Genomic DNA, 14,233 nt, shown 5'->3' on the forward strand with positions numbered 1-14,233 from the left:
CTAGGGACTGATTTGTTAAAATAATGGCTTCTAAGTTAGGAATGGCTCATTCTTATAGTTATTTCTTATAGTTATTTCTTATAGTTGTTTCTCATTCATAGTTATTTCTTTCTGAAATTGTAAAAGAATGGTAAAAAAATCCCACTACCACCTTACTGATGAATTTGTAGTGTGTCCAAGAAGGAAATGCAAGTCAACAGGTGGAACAATCACAAGCTCTTGCTATATCTACCCTTAAAGCTGTCAAGGAAAATATCTTTAGGGGGCTAAGATAATAATATATTGAAGCTATAAGGCTCCTATTTCAGAGTGTAATTTACTCACCAAACACTGAGGAATTAATCCATCTGGAATGTTATTCTGCAACCATGCCTTAAAGGGACTTCATTGTTTTATGCTTCTCATGGTAGCATTTTCTTAAGCACTTACTTTTATAAATTATGTTTGAAATGAGCCAGATACAGCTTTTTCCAAAGTTGCAGAGATTCAGAGACTGCAGAGTGTGGGCTTGAAATTCAGTGTAGGCCAACAGATTCCTGTTTGCAATTTTTGTACCATTTCTTAATGTGTATGATTCATACCCTAAACCACATTTTTGCTTCAGTAAAGCAGAAAAAGTGCCACTAGAGGGTGGTATTATTACAAAAAGAAAAAAAGCAATTAGGAATCTCTTTCCAGAATAAATTAATTTATATTCTCCTCCTACACATTTATAAACATGGGATAGATTTTACTGCTCTAGTCAGATTTATTTGAGTCTTGTTGGCTTTTTTCCCCATAGAGTGATTTGTAGTTCTGTTTCAGCTGTAAACAGCAATACTGGGTATCTAGTTTCATACCTTAATGTATATATGAATACCAAAACAATGTTGTTTCATCTTCTCTGCGAGAAACTTTTTTATTGATTGCAAAAAAAAGCTGTAAAAGAGCTTTTATGATTTTTTTTTTGTCTTGAAAACTACCCATTCACTTAAACTTGCATTCCAGCTTAGAAAAGATAAGCGGGTTTTTTCCTTCCTTTTTTTCTTTCTTCCTAAACAGTGAGAAAACAAAAAAATTACTGTTTACCAAGGCAGTGCAGTATGATCTGTTACAGACCACATAGGGAGCATCAAGCTGGGGTTTAAGCCTAATGCAAAGTAATAGGATTTTGATAGTCTAATGTGGGCAGAGCTACTGTGGTATCTAAGTATATAAGGTGTATAACAGTGTGTGTATATATGTGTGTATGCATGGCATGTGGTATAATCATATATATGTGTCTGCTATCACCACATACGTCTGATAAATGGTTGTGCTGTACCAGCCAAAGCATGGCCAGACCACTGGGCAGTGGAGGCCAAGGGGAGGGACGGGGCAGTCCAGGGGCTGGGTGGCTCATGCCCTGGGACCAATGTCCTTGTGCTACTTTGGGTCACCACAGAATTGTTTGGATTTTTGGGCTGAGAGGGAGATTAAACATCATCTAGTTCCAACCCCCTTCCATGGGCAGAGACATCTTTCACCTTTCACAAGCTCCACAAGATGCTGCTGGGTTTGTGTTGGGCACAAGGGCTGTGGGTGGGTGCCTGTGCCACCCCACTGCTGCCCTTGGCATGGAGGTGGAGGAGTTTTGCCAAGGCTACAGCCTGCACCAACCCCAAGGAGAACCTCCAGGAGGCAGAGGAGGAGTGTGAGAAATGGAGGGAAAGCGGAAGGGACACAAGGGTCAAAAGAGAAGCCAGCCTTCTCTTCTCCCATCTGTGCTCCAACAGGAGAGCAAGCCAATTTCATGGCACTTTCAGCATGGTTGAAACACCTGCAGCACCTGGGAGTGTGGGCTTGCTGTGCCCGGGATTCAGGTGGGGATGGTGTCCCCCGGCAGTGACAAACTCCTCCAAACCTGTTGCATCCTTTTGTGGTGACAGCCAAGTGTGTGCTTTACCCTCTGCCCCCAGACTGGGTCACACCCCAGCAATAACTGTATTTATTTTTCCTTCTTTTGTGTTGGAAGGTAGCTGGATGTAAGACATTATCTAGCCACAACCTTTTGGGCTTTGATGTGATCCGAGAAGCATTCGTGTGTGTTTCCCTGCTGCTGTTTTACATCACTGCACTCGACGATTGCACTGCCGGGGCGCAGCGTCACAGCCTGAGCTGGAGTATTAAAATGAAGATCTCACAGGGTTTGGTGGTGCACAGTAAATGCATTTCTGCGCCATGACAATGTTGAAATCCTGGCTCTTCCGGGGACAGGACGGTGCCTTTGAACTGATATTGCGAGTGCGTGCGTAGGATGCAAATGCAGCGTGCAAAGCCACCCCGTGGTGCACGAGATTAATAGAACAGATTTTCAGTGAATCATTGGGAAGATGAAATTTTCTACGTGCGTTTAATCTTAGCCTGATAAATCACTCGGGGGGAAAAAGACCACAAAGGCAACAGTAAAATACGTGAAATTAGCGCTGCAATGATGAGACAGACTTGGGTTTGGAGAGCTGGCAGCGGTGGGGAGCTTGGCTGACAGTGTGGGGCTGGGGGAACATGGAAGGAGGTTGGATTACCCTGCAAAGACAGGTTGGGGTGGGAGCAGCAGCAGGGCAGAGCTATGTGCCCTGGGGCTCCTCCTCATTTGCATGCTGGCCATTGAGTGTATGGTTAAAAACTAATAATGTTCAGCCAGTTACTATAGCAATGGTGTGGCACGAGTTGTCATGGTGATGGAGCAGAATTTTCATCACGTTCCTTCAGGAGGGTGATGGGTGCCATTCTGGGGGGCTCTGAGCTGGACCATTTGCCTCATATGTACAGATACACTTGCACCTGCTGCAGTGAACATGTCCTTCCAGTGTCATTATTACCTGGTTTTCCATGTCCTGATGCTAAATTTTTCTTTCACATTTATGAAGTTAAGAACACTCTGATAAGCCATAAATTGCGAAGCCAAACCTAATTATGTGCACCATTATTATACAAGGTGTGTTAATAAAACATAGTTCTGGCACCAGGGCTGTTCCCAGACACTTAGTGTGTTCTCTTCACTTCTGCCAATGACACAACTCAATAGAACATTAGGTCCCCAGTTGAAAAAAGTAACTTTAAGCTGATCTGAAGTAAATGTGCTTCGAATATTCCCATTTAACACAGAAAAATGTGTGTTCTGCCTTGGAAATGCATCTTTTTTTTCAGTTTTATTTAAATTGCCTTTGCTTTCTCTTACTTCTTGGGCTTTAAGAACAATACACTGTCTTTTGCCCTTACTCATGAGCTAGGCATGAGTTCATCCTTGTCAGGACCTTTTTCCATATAGGCGATCAACAGGTGCACTGTATGCAAATAATACTGCTTTTGATGGTTCATTTTTTAGGAGATGGGTGTAATGCCTATTTTACCCCTGTAGCAACCATGAGCATGCCTATCAACTATGTTTCTGCAGTTGCACAAGAAGGTAATCTCCTAGACTGCAGAGCACATCCAGCAATTTGGTTTTGCAAGGATAAAAATGCTTTCAGCTTGGCTCAGGGTGATGGCTATTTTAAAAGAACATAATATTCTGTTCATCAGCTACTTTTCAAAATCCCTAATCCCTTCACTACATGTAAGTTTCTGTGCTAAACCCTACACTTCAAAATGAAGCCTGAGAAATGGCAGTAGTGGTGTTTCACAACAGGGCTTACATGTTACTTTCATAAACACTGATTTGTAGGGACCAGGAAATCCAAGAAAGGGAAAATCTGACTTTGGAGTGCACAACTTAATAGTACTGATATTTCATAAGTGTCTCCAATTTCATTTTGTCCTGTGCTTTTTTGCAGGTAAGTTTTGGGTGTGCCAGCAGAACTGTATTAAGTGCCAAGGAGCGTAGGAACAATATTGGCTCAGAAACATCCTGGGATTTGGACCTGTATAGTGCTGGGTAGGAATCTAGGCTATGCTCAAGGCTGTGTCGCTTTGGATTTAGGAAAGTAACCACAGACATGTTTTAAGTCCTTTTTCCTTTAAAAAGATCTTATTACTGTGTGCTTCAGCATTCTACTGACGTGAGGAGCACCACTGGCTGCATGTCCTGGAGTGCTTGTTCTAGTTCCTCTAAGCAAAGTCCAACTCTTACAGCACCACTGTTGGCATCTACAGAAGCCAGGGGCCTTTTTTCTTTTACTTTTCCCCTTGTTTGGAGCATTATAACTACTCCTAAAGTAAAGATGTTAAACTCCTTAACCCAAAGAACTAAGTTTTCAGAAATTCACGGAGCTGTGTGGTTTCCATGTACTAATTTAAGAAAAAAAAAAAAAAAAACAAGTGGGGAAAAAAAAGAAAAAACCCAAGTAAGTGAGGCCTCTGGGCAAGGTAAACTCTAAGGTGCAGGTTACTGAGCTACCCCTGCATGCGAGTTCTGGTTTTCCAAAATTTCCTGGATACATTTAAGAGTGCCTGTTAGTGATGAGATGCAGAGCTACATGGACTGGTTCTCAAGCATGGTGCAGCCCTCCTTGATTGACTTCTTAGGCTTCTCAGAGCCATTAGTTTTATAAGGAGCTGTGTAAAATATTGGGAAAATGTTGTTCTATCTCATTAAAGATCTGGCAGGTGTGCCACCTCTGTTGTATCATTTCATTGTCCTACCATTTGTTTGCTTTTCATATAAAATATTCCAAGCTTTTGCTCAATTGAATGTTTCAAGTGCTGGACTTAAATCCAGAGTGTCCTTGGGTTGTCCCATCAACACTAAAAAATCATCACCAAGTGGGAGGCTTGTGCAGTGCCCATCTTATTCTTCTGATGTTGCATCATCCCTGGAAGCCTTTCAAAGCCTCTTCAGATCGTCCCTGCTCTCTGCTATTATCTGCTCAGTTTACTTTTGTTTGGGTTAATGCAAGTCTGTGGTCATGGGGCAATTACAAATAAATGAAGTATGAAAGACTTCACAGGATCTTTATTTGGATATCTAGTCAGGCATAAACTGTGATGTCAGTGCAGCTGTGTCCCAGATCGGATGACGCCAGTGAATAAAGATTTGTAAACTGTGCTGTTGTTCTGCAGGTATATTATTGTATATGATTTTTGGCAAGTGACCTCAAGAAATCTCATACCAGGGTGATTTTTTTTCTACCTTATCAGTCTTTCTGATGATAAAAGAAAACTGGCTTTGAAATCATGAATAACTCTGGCATTACACTGGTACAGATTAGAAGATTTATGCCCAGACTTGTTGAGTGCTCCCACCCCTCTTCCTCCCAAATGAAGGGCATGGCTTCTGTCACTGTATTTTGAGAGAGGTGGATTTAACTGTGTTCAGCTGCTGAAAAACTTTGAAGCTCGATGAGATGAAGGATCCTGTTGGAAGTCGCATGACTAACTTCTTACAGCAGAGACTGCTCACAAGATTGGAGGATGTGCAAGTCCACTAATGAGTAAATTTGGGTTTTATGAGCTCTGAGGTAACTTTTCAGTGATGCTAAACTAGCTCTACTAGATACAGTTAAACCCCTCGTCTTTGGGGAACATGTTTGTTTACAGGGACAGCATTGGTTCAAAAATTTGTTCTCTTGCTAGGAGGAATATTGCTACAAATAATAGGAAGCTCTGATGAGGGAATGTTTATCCTAGAGACTTTTCCAAGATGTTCAACAAACTATTGCAAATAGTAACTTAGTAGAGACAATTTTAAACAGAAGTGAAACTCCTCTGATATGTACATCACCGCTTCTTTACATGGCAAGGAGTGTTGATGAGGTGTTGCAGCATGCTACAAAGAACTACCAAAAGAAATTGGCCCAGTGTGGCCCAGTCTTTTTCCTTCTGTGAACAAAGTCAAGCAAGAGAACACAGGCTCTTGATGCCCTGCCATGAAAGGACTGCAGAACACTGCTTGTTAAAATGCCAAGTCCAAGAGGGAGGAGAAGCTGGAATTCACATGAAGGAAACTGGGATGCTCATTAACTGATTGTGATGGTGGAAAACACATGTGCTGCATCAAAGATGATTTCAGCGTGGGATATTGTCCCCTTTAGTGTTCCTAAATATGAAAATACATGTATATTCATAAAACACTTGAGGAATGTTATCCCTGTTTGATGGATCTATTGGCTTAGGAAAGATGTTAGGGGAATTTGCGAAAGCCTTGGGAGTGGGAAACACCGGTCCTCAAGATTTGGAGTAGGGGTGTGAAACCTGTTTGCATGCGTGTGTTCATGTGTGTGTGTAATGGAGACTGGAAATAGAAACCAAAAGATATTGAATCTGTCCTTGCAGGGATCCAGAAGTAGTTGGTTGCACAATAAATGGGAGAAGTGAAAAATGATGTTGTAGCATTTTAATCAGGTGACTTCTAAAAAAAATAAATATGGGGATTATTTCTTTATAAAACACTCCAAGATCTCACCAAGGGACACTTGATGCTAACAGATACATTTAAAAGGAAGTAGTCTCAAAAAGACAGTGTTTCTGAAAAGTGAGTGGCTGCAGGACATTTGCAAACCATAAATTATTAACACATGGAGTTTAAAAGGCCACGAGTTTCCATCCCTTCCTGTGGTGCTCACAACTGAAGGAAACACATAGGAAGGATCTTTAGGTGGGTAAGAGCTGAGACTTGTGAGTATGGGGAAAGATGTGCCACTTATAAGAGTGTTAGGAAAACCTCAAATTATATGACTTGTAAATACACCTGAACTCCTCCTGGGGGTCCTGCTGAGCCATGGGCAGCACGCGCTGCTGGAGGAAGGAAGAGCAGTCGGGTTTCAGTGTCCTCAGATCACTGCACTGAAGTCCTTAAATAAAACACAAGGCTACTAAATTTTTCATCTGTCTCTCTCAAATAGAAGTTCTTAGTCTGACAGCTTTTCCTTTGCATTCTTAAATCTTACTATTTTAATAGCAATATTTGGTCTCCAGCGCCCTGACTTGTACTTTGGGTTTTCTCTGTGTGCCCTTGGGGCTTTCTCTGCATGAGGGAGCTGAGACATCCCAAAGCTATTTGCCAGAACTGACCTGTAATTTTCCAGTAAGTCATTGTGCCATCAGGAAATGTTGCTTTGTGAAACCCAGGATATTTCCTGAAGACATATTTCACAGCAGTATTTCATTCTAGAAAGAGCAAAACAAACAAAAAAGCATTTTTCTTATGTTAAAGCAGAGTTGCTTTATATAAGATTTTACAATGCAATGCATTTATCCTATAAGGATGAAAAATGCAGCAAAGCATTTCAATAAAATATTTCTTTAGGAACAAGTTACAGAGATTCTTTTGTCCATTTTTATTATGGAAAATATATTTAAGCTTGCAGAATTTGCTGTGAAAGGGGAAATCCTATTAAAGCCAGCTTTGTTTTCTCTCTCTGTGCTGCTTTGCTTTGGTTTATGTCTTGTATTAATGAGGTGTTTGCCTGTGCAAGAAATAGCATTTTCTCAGTTTGGTGTTGACTTTCTGATTGCTTAGAATTATTTGCTGTATGATATCTTTACAGTCCAGGCTTTTGTAATTTATAACTTAGGTATACAATACTTCATAAAGATGCAATGTAGAGTTAATATTCTATATATGGAATGAGAGATGCAGTTGAATTTAACTCTTGAGTCTCTTAAAAGATGGCAGGACTCTCTGGTTTGGTGTTTGAATATGGAAGAGAGATGTCGCTTGTAAAATAGTCAGATTTAAACAGAAGCTACCCAGGGGCTCTTGGACAGTTCAGTTTAGGCCTTTTGGAGGGTTTTTCCTTTAAAAAATTCAGACATTTTTCTGTACGAGCCAGTAGAATAAGTCTTATGTTCCTGTATAGGTTAACTTGCTGGGGACTGGGATTTTGTTCAAGGCTAAATGCCAGTGCTCCCACCATGAAATGTGCATTCAGCTCCCCTTAAAGGGTAAACCCCATGGAAAACCCACACAAATTATGAGACTGCTATGAACTGAACCATGAATTTTTAATATTCAGTTACCCTGAGGTACAAGCTAGAGCTTAAAATAAATTGTTTTAAATTTCATACTCTGAGTAGTACATGCAATGGTACCTGAAGCGAAATGAAGTTTCCAAAGGACTCTCTGTTTTGGGTTAAACAGGACAATTTTATAAACAGTCGTCCTGGAGAGAGAATTGTACCAGATCTGTGCGTGGGCACAAAATCTGGTGGTGCCTTTCGTTGCCTGTCCGTGTCTGGTGTCTCACCTCCTGCATGATCCAGGCTCCTTGCATGGCCTCAGTGGCCAGCTCAGCTTGAGCTGCCACTCCTGCCTTCAACAGCATGGCAGTGGACACAAAATCACTTGTGGTGGATAGGAAGCTTGACAGGAATTCAAGCATCACTTTCCACCTGAATTACAATGACCTTTTATTTTCCTCCCTGATCTTCTAAGTGCTGAAACATCTGCAACTTCCCCCAGGCCCTGCTGCTTCCTTTCCCTGCACACCCTATCCTGGCAGGGAGGATACCCTGCAGCAAAATATCTCCTGGCACTTGGGTACATGAGAGTAAGTTGGACCCAGCTCATTGCCTCTTTGGCTGAATCTTTTGTCCCATATTTTTGCCACTCCAGCATAGAATCATCTTCTGCCCAGTTTAGGAGCATCCTGCAATCAGGTCCTTCCCCTGTCAAACTTTGTCCCCAGGAAAGTCCCCAGAGGTGCTGGGCAACATTTCCCAGAGACAGGAGTGAATTACAAATGCCCTGGAGAGAAGAGCACCGGTCCCACTTCAGCGCTATCTCCACAGAAGCTATGAATAAACCTGATTATCCCCCACTCTTACTCAGACTACTGCAAACAACACTGGAAAATATTCCTGCACATAAGCATAACCACAGAGTGATTTTTATTTCCTTTTGCAGAATTGCAGCACCTTGTTCTGCAAGCATTTCTGCCACTTACAAATGGCTTTTTTTCCCTGCTTGATGTGTTTTATTTAATACTGAAATCCTTCCTTTAGTCAGATGAGACATGACTGTTCCCAGTGCTTTGAAAAGTGGATGCAGTGGGGAAACTGGGCCACTGCAGGCACTGGAGGTACTTGTGTTGGCTTTAGCAAAGAGGGCAAAGACCCTCAGAAATGATGTCTGACACTCAGTAGCCTTGCAGGAACAGCACAGGTGACATATTTACCTCCAGTCCTCCTCCAAGAGAGCAAGGTGTGGACTGTCTCCTTCTGAGTTTGAGTGCTGCTTTACTTTTACCATGACACACGGGATTCAGAGTGTATTAGAGGAGTTGTATAGATTTGAATGCTCTCACACTTGGTCTCCTTCAGGTTAACAGAGGGGAAAATGTCCCACTGATGTTGTGATGAGCAGGGGTGAGCCCTGGAGGTCGCAGTGCAGGGACCAGGGTAGTGCTGCCACCCTGCATGGGCACCCTCAAACGGGGCTCCTTCTGCAGCTATGTCTGGGGCAGATGCTGCTAAACATGTAAGCCCTGAGCAGAACTCTTTATTTATTTCACCAAGAAAAGAAAATATTGGGAAAAGTTAAATTATCTGCAGGAATTACCTTCCCATCAATTTTATTAGCTAAGAATGAAAAGCACGTTAAGCATAACTGAATTATTCTATGACTAGCGTTACTAATAGATCTCTGGAAAAATTGAGTTTGCTTTGAGGTAATAAAAAATGTACCTGGTACTGGAGATGTGTACACAGAACTTGTATTGAAATGCTGGAGCCTGCTGGTATGCCTATAAAGCAGGAAAATGTTAACACAGTGAAATGGAAAACACCCAAGCTGATGGCATGCAAACAGAAAATCAAGTTATTTCTATAGAGGCCAAGCCAGACACCCAATGTTACAATTCAGGTAGAGAAGAAACTCAAGGTTTTACATAAAAGCTTGTAAATCAGCTGCTGCTTCCCTGAACATGCACATTTTCATGTGCACAACTCATGGATGTACATGGATACCAATGGCATTTAGGCCTACAGGACATAAGAAATTATATTAGTTCCAAACTTCCAGTGTTTGACAAAGTTAATTTTTAATACTGGGAGAATTTTGAAGGCCTGAGGTGCAGTGACAGCATTGCGCAGGGTCTGGTTGGAGAAAGCTGGGCAGAACCTGCTGTGCTGCCAGACTGGGGTGCAGGAGGAGGGTGGTCCTGTGGAGGTGTGAAAATGGGCATCCCTCCAATGGGGGTTCCCCACGTGCTGCCCAGGGATGGAGGGCTTTCCCCCTCCAAAACAGACCACATTACCATGTTTTCTTTAGCAGAAATAAAACATGCAGCAGGAACTTTGCAATGTACCTGTCCCAATGCTTTCAAGAGATGAAATGAGCATACATATATATTTATTTGTTTGTAATTTGGAAGGGGCATGGAGGAGTGTTCAGAATTAACTACATGATTTAGCAGTCCCAGATTAGCCACATTTCTATCTCTGATTGTAACCTTGTGTGTAAACTGATTTTGTTCAGAATAACTTTGACTTAGCCGTAAAATAAGCTTTATGATATGTGTGACAAATTATAAAATGGTCTTCCCAGTAGGTCTGAAATTAATTTTTGACATATTCTTGTAATAGCTTTCAGGAAAAAAACCCATTTAAATAGCTGAGAAAACTGAGTGAAATTCATCTTAAATGTGTGAGTATTGACAAATAAACCTGTTACATTCACCTTGGTGCTGTTTGCTGGGGGTGCTGGAGTGTTACTGTAATGTCTGTCTCAGAAAAGATTGTAGGCAGGTAAAAAACCCAATTAAAATATATGTTGCAGTGAGTTATTAGGTACTCAGCAGTTCTGTGTCAAAGTTGTGAAGGATTTTATGCATTTTCCACCTTTAGCACATTTATATTCTCTACTCATGACTCTGGTAACAATATCCATGTTAATGCCACTTCTTTGCAATCAAAAACTCACTGCCAAAAGCCTGACCATTTCAATGAGCGTCTCATTCACCTCCAGAGGAGTGCCGGGCTCAGTGATTTGTCTCTCCATGAATGTAATTCATTCAAATAAATGTAATTCACTATTTTATGTTGTTTGGTCAGTGTTTATAGATGTCAGTGTACACTAGTGAAAAGGCACATGGCAGATATTAAGGGAGGAATCGATGTACTTCACGGAGATGAGAACAGGCAGGGTTTGGTTTTGGTTTATCCACGGTGCTGCACTCAGTGCAGCTGTTATTGATTTTCATCCCACAAGTATTTGACCTCCTTCGTACAGCATAACTTGTCTATATTTTACAGCTGAATTTTTTTTGCCTTGTGCTTCACATTCATATTCCATTACTATGCTAATTGAAAAAAAATCAATGCAGTTTGTTAATTAAGAAAAGGGAAATCCTCAACCTCCAGTCTGAATCACTAAGCTGCTCTCATGTGTCTGCAGTGACCACTGTGTCCTGACCCTGCTGGCAGATGGCAGTGACACAACTGGGGATCACAGAATCATAGAGTCATTTAGGTCAGAAAAGACCTTTCAGATCATCAAGTCCATTGTTAATTCAGCAGTGCCACGTGCACCCCCAAACCATGTCTCCAAGTGCCACATTTATATGGCTTTTAAGCACCTCTAGGGATGGTGACAGCCACTTCCCTGGACAGCCTGTTCCAGAGCTTGACATCCTTCTCAGTGAAGGAATCTTTCCTAACATCCAATCTTAGCCTCCTGTGATGCAACTTGAGGCCATTTCCTCTTGGCTTATCACTTGTTACTTGGGAGAAGAGACAGTCATGGGGCACACTGTACTTGGGCAGTTGTGGGGCAGAGGCTCAAGTGACTGCTGAGTTACAGTAAAAAGTGTATTCCTGCATTTTTAATTTGCATATATGTATTGAGAAAGGTAAGAGAAAACCTGCTGACCTGACCAATTCAGCCAGACCCAGACTATGTTGTTTAACTCTAATCCCTCAGTCAGCATCAAATTTTGCATGTCTCCTTCCAGCCCTCGGGCCTGCCAGCTCTTACTGTAGCTCTTACTGCTGTGTAACAAGGTAAGGGAATACAGAGCTCTTCTCTCTCTTGATTCCAGCTTAGTGCCACCACACAAGTTTTGTTCTCACATCTGGCGGGGATGGTGCATCAGGCAGGCTGCTCTGAGGCCTGCCATTTTCTGTTTTCCTTTCCACTGGTTTTGGCCTTGCTGATCAGTGGGATGGCTGGATGAGGGAAACCAAAATCCTGTGCCAGGGCTACAGCCCTGCTGGGGCCAGGGGGAGGACTGCCAGGAAAGGGCTGAGGGGTGGCAGGACCTGGGGCTGAGGCCAAGGCAGCTGCAGTCCAGGTGAGCTGCAGCACTGCAGTGGAGAGTGAGTGACACCTCTGAGCCATAAGGGCTCCCTGGCAGGAAAAACATGCTCAGGCTGGGTCTGCTGGAGACCCAGCAGAGACTGGTGCTGCCAGCTGAGTGATCTGCAAACACCCTTGTGGGAAATGCAAAGACAGGGAGTAGCTGCAGTTACAGTGGCATGTCCGAATGAGTGGTTGGTTTGTTTTTTAAACAATAATTGAGCTGATTCAGCTAACTGGGTTTTAGGATGCTAAACTGTTGATCTGTTCGAGCTTTCATATATTATGGTGGGAGTTTTTTTTAAGAGGCAAGCCCATGGAAAAAGCAATATTCTTATGTACAAGAATGGTATCTTCACCCTGTACTATCTCTAGTTAATACTTTTCTGGTTTCAGTTGTTCCCCATGCATCAGTCTATCCAGACTAACATCAAGGCTTGTCCCACGGGGTAGCAGTGACTGAACAGAGCAACTGTGGATCCTTCTGGTCAGGGTAACTCCACGTGAGCCACAGAGCAAGAAACAAACTGTGTGTCTCTGCCAAGGAGAACTTAAAACCTGGGTGGATCCTCTGTGGTTTCTTTATGCTGTCTGAGGAGGCATTTGAGCAGGCCAGGGCAATGCCACATCCTGGAGCTGCATGTGGCTTGAAACAATGATTTGCAGCAGTGGCCTGAGAGCTAAACACTCTACTGCCACTGCTACTCTTTTTCTGCTCAGCCAATACACTTTTCTCAGCAAAACAGCTCATCAGCCTTTTGCTTTTTGAGCACCAGTAGAGTCAGCAGTTCCTCCACCACCTGCCAAAAGCTTTGGCTGTCTCCAAGAGAGCTGGGCTCCTTTCCACCACAAAACTGAAGGAAGCTAGGAAGTCAGCACAGTGCAACACTGAAACTTGATATTATAAAACAAGAGGAGACTCCTCTTCTTGTGTTTTCTTATTTATTTTAAAACAGATTAAAAGCCACCACATAAGCCCCTCCCCTCACCAGTGAATGATCTGACTGTGGAAATTGGGTTATGCCTCCTCTGGGCTGTGCAGGACCTTGAATGAAGAATGACCTTTGCTGTCCCCTCCTGTGTGCCTTAGTCAGCTTTTGTGCAGTAGGGGACAAGAAGAAATACCCAAAGTAGGTCACTGGACACTGCAGCGCAAAGGCTGCTGCCATGGGCTGATGGATGAGCAGTTGCATTACGGCAGCTTCTCAGCAAGAGGAGTGACAGCCCTGCTCTGAGCCGGCGTGGCTGCTGGGCGCCTTCCCCCACACCACCCCACACTGCCTGACACAGAATCATAGCATGGTTTGGGTTGGAAAGCACCATCCCCCGCCATAGGCAGGGACACCTTCCACCTTAGGAAGATTGATTAAAGCTCCATCCAGCCTGGCCTTGAGCTCTTCCAGGAACGGGGCATTTGTCTTCTTCAGGCACATGGTCGTCCTCAACAACAACCAGGGATGACTGGTTTGGGTTTTTTCAGCAAGGATTGAGAACACATTTCCAAACAGCTCTTCTCCCCCTAAATATTTATGTAGAACAGCATGGCGAGCCTATTTGGGCAGCTGTAGTCCAAGCCCAGGAATTGTCCTTGATAGCATCTGATCCATGTATGGCAGAACATCTCTCATGCAGCTGTCAGCCTGACAATCACAGACTCCCTGGTCCCTGGAGCCAGCTGTGAGGGTGTGTATTGCCACCATTTCTCAGACATAAGGTCACTGAATATAACCCTTAACTGTGGCACTACTCCCACCCCCTCCCAGCCTGATACCATCTCTTCTTTTGTTCCAAGAAATATCCCCATTTTAAGAAATGTCCCTTTTTTTATTCTTTTCACTCTATTTTTAAAATATGTAAGCTGGAGTGTTTTATTCACCCCATTTTTCCTGCAGGAAGTAGGACGTGGGGTGGCAGGGTGTTTGGCCAAGTGGGCAGCCAGGGGTTTCCTCAGCCAGTGGGAGAAGGATTGACTGCTCTTGATGGGTGCTCAGGCAGAACTGTGTGAAGTTGGTGGCTCTTTTTGATGAGTCTTCAGGTACA

Source organism: Corvus kubaryi, unplaced genomic scaffold, assembly GCF_017639235.1.
Source record: "Corvus kubaryi isolate FWS band 111438036 unplaced genomic scaffold, C.kubaryi_AGA036_p1.0 137, whole genome shotgun sequence".
In the NCBI taxonomy this organism is placed as follows: Eukaryota; Metazoa; Chordata; class Aves; order Passeriformes; family Corvidae; genus Corvus; species Corvus kubaryi.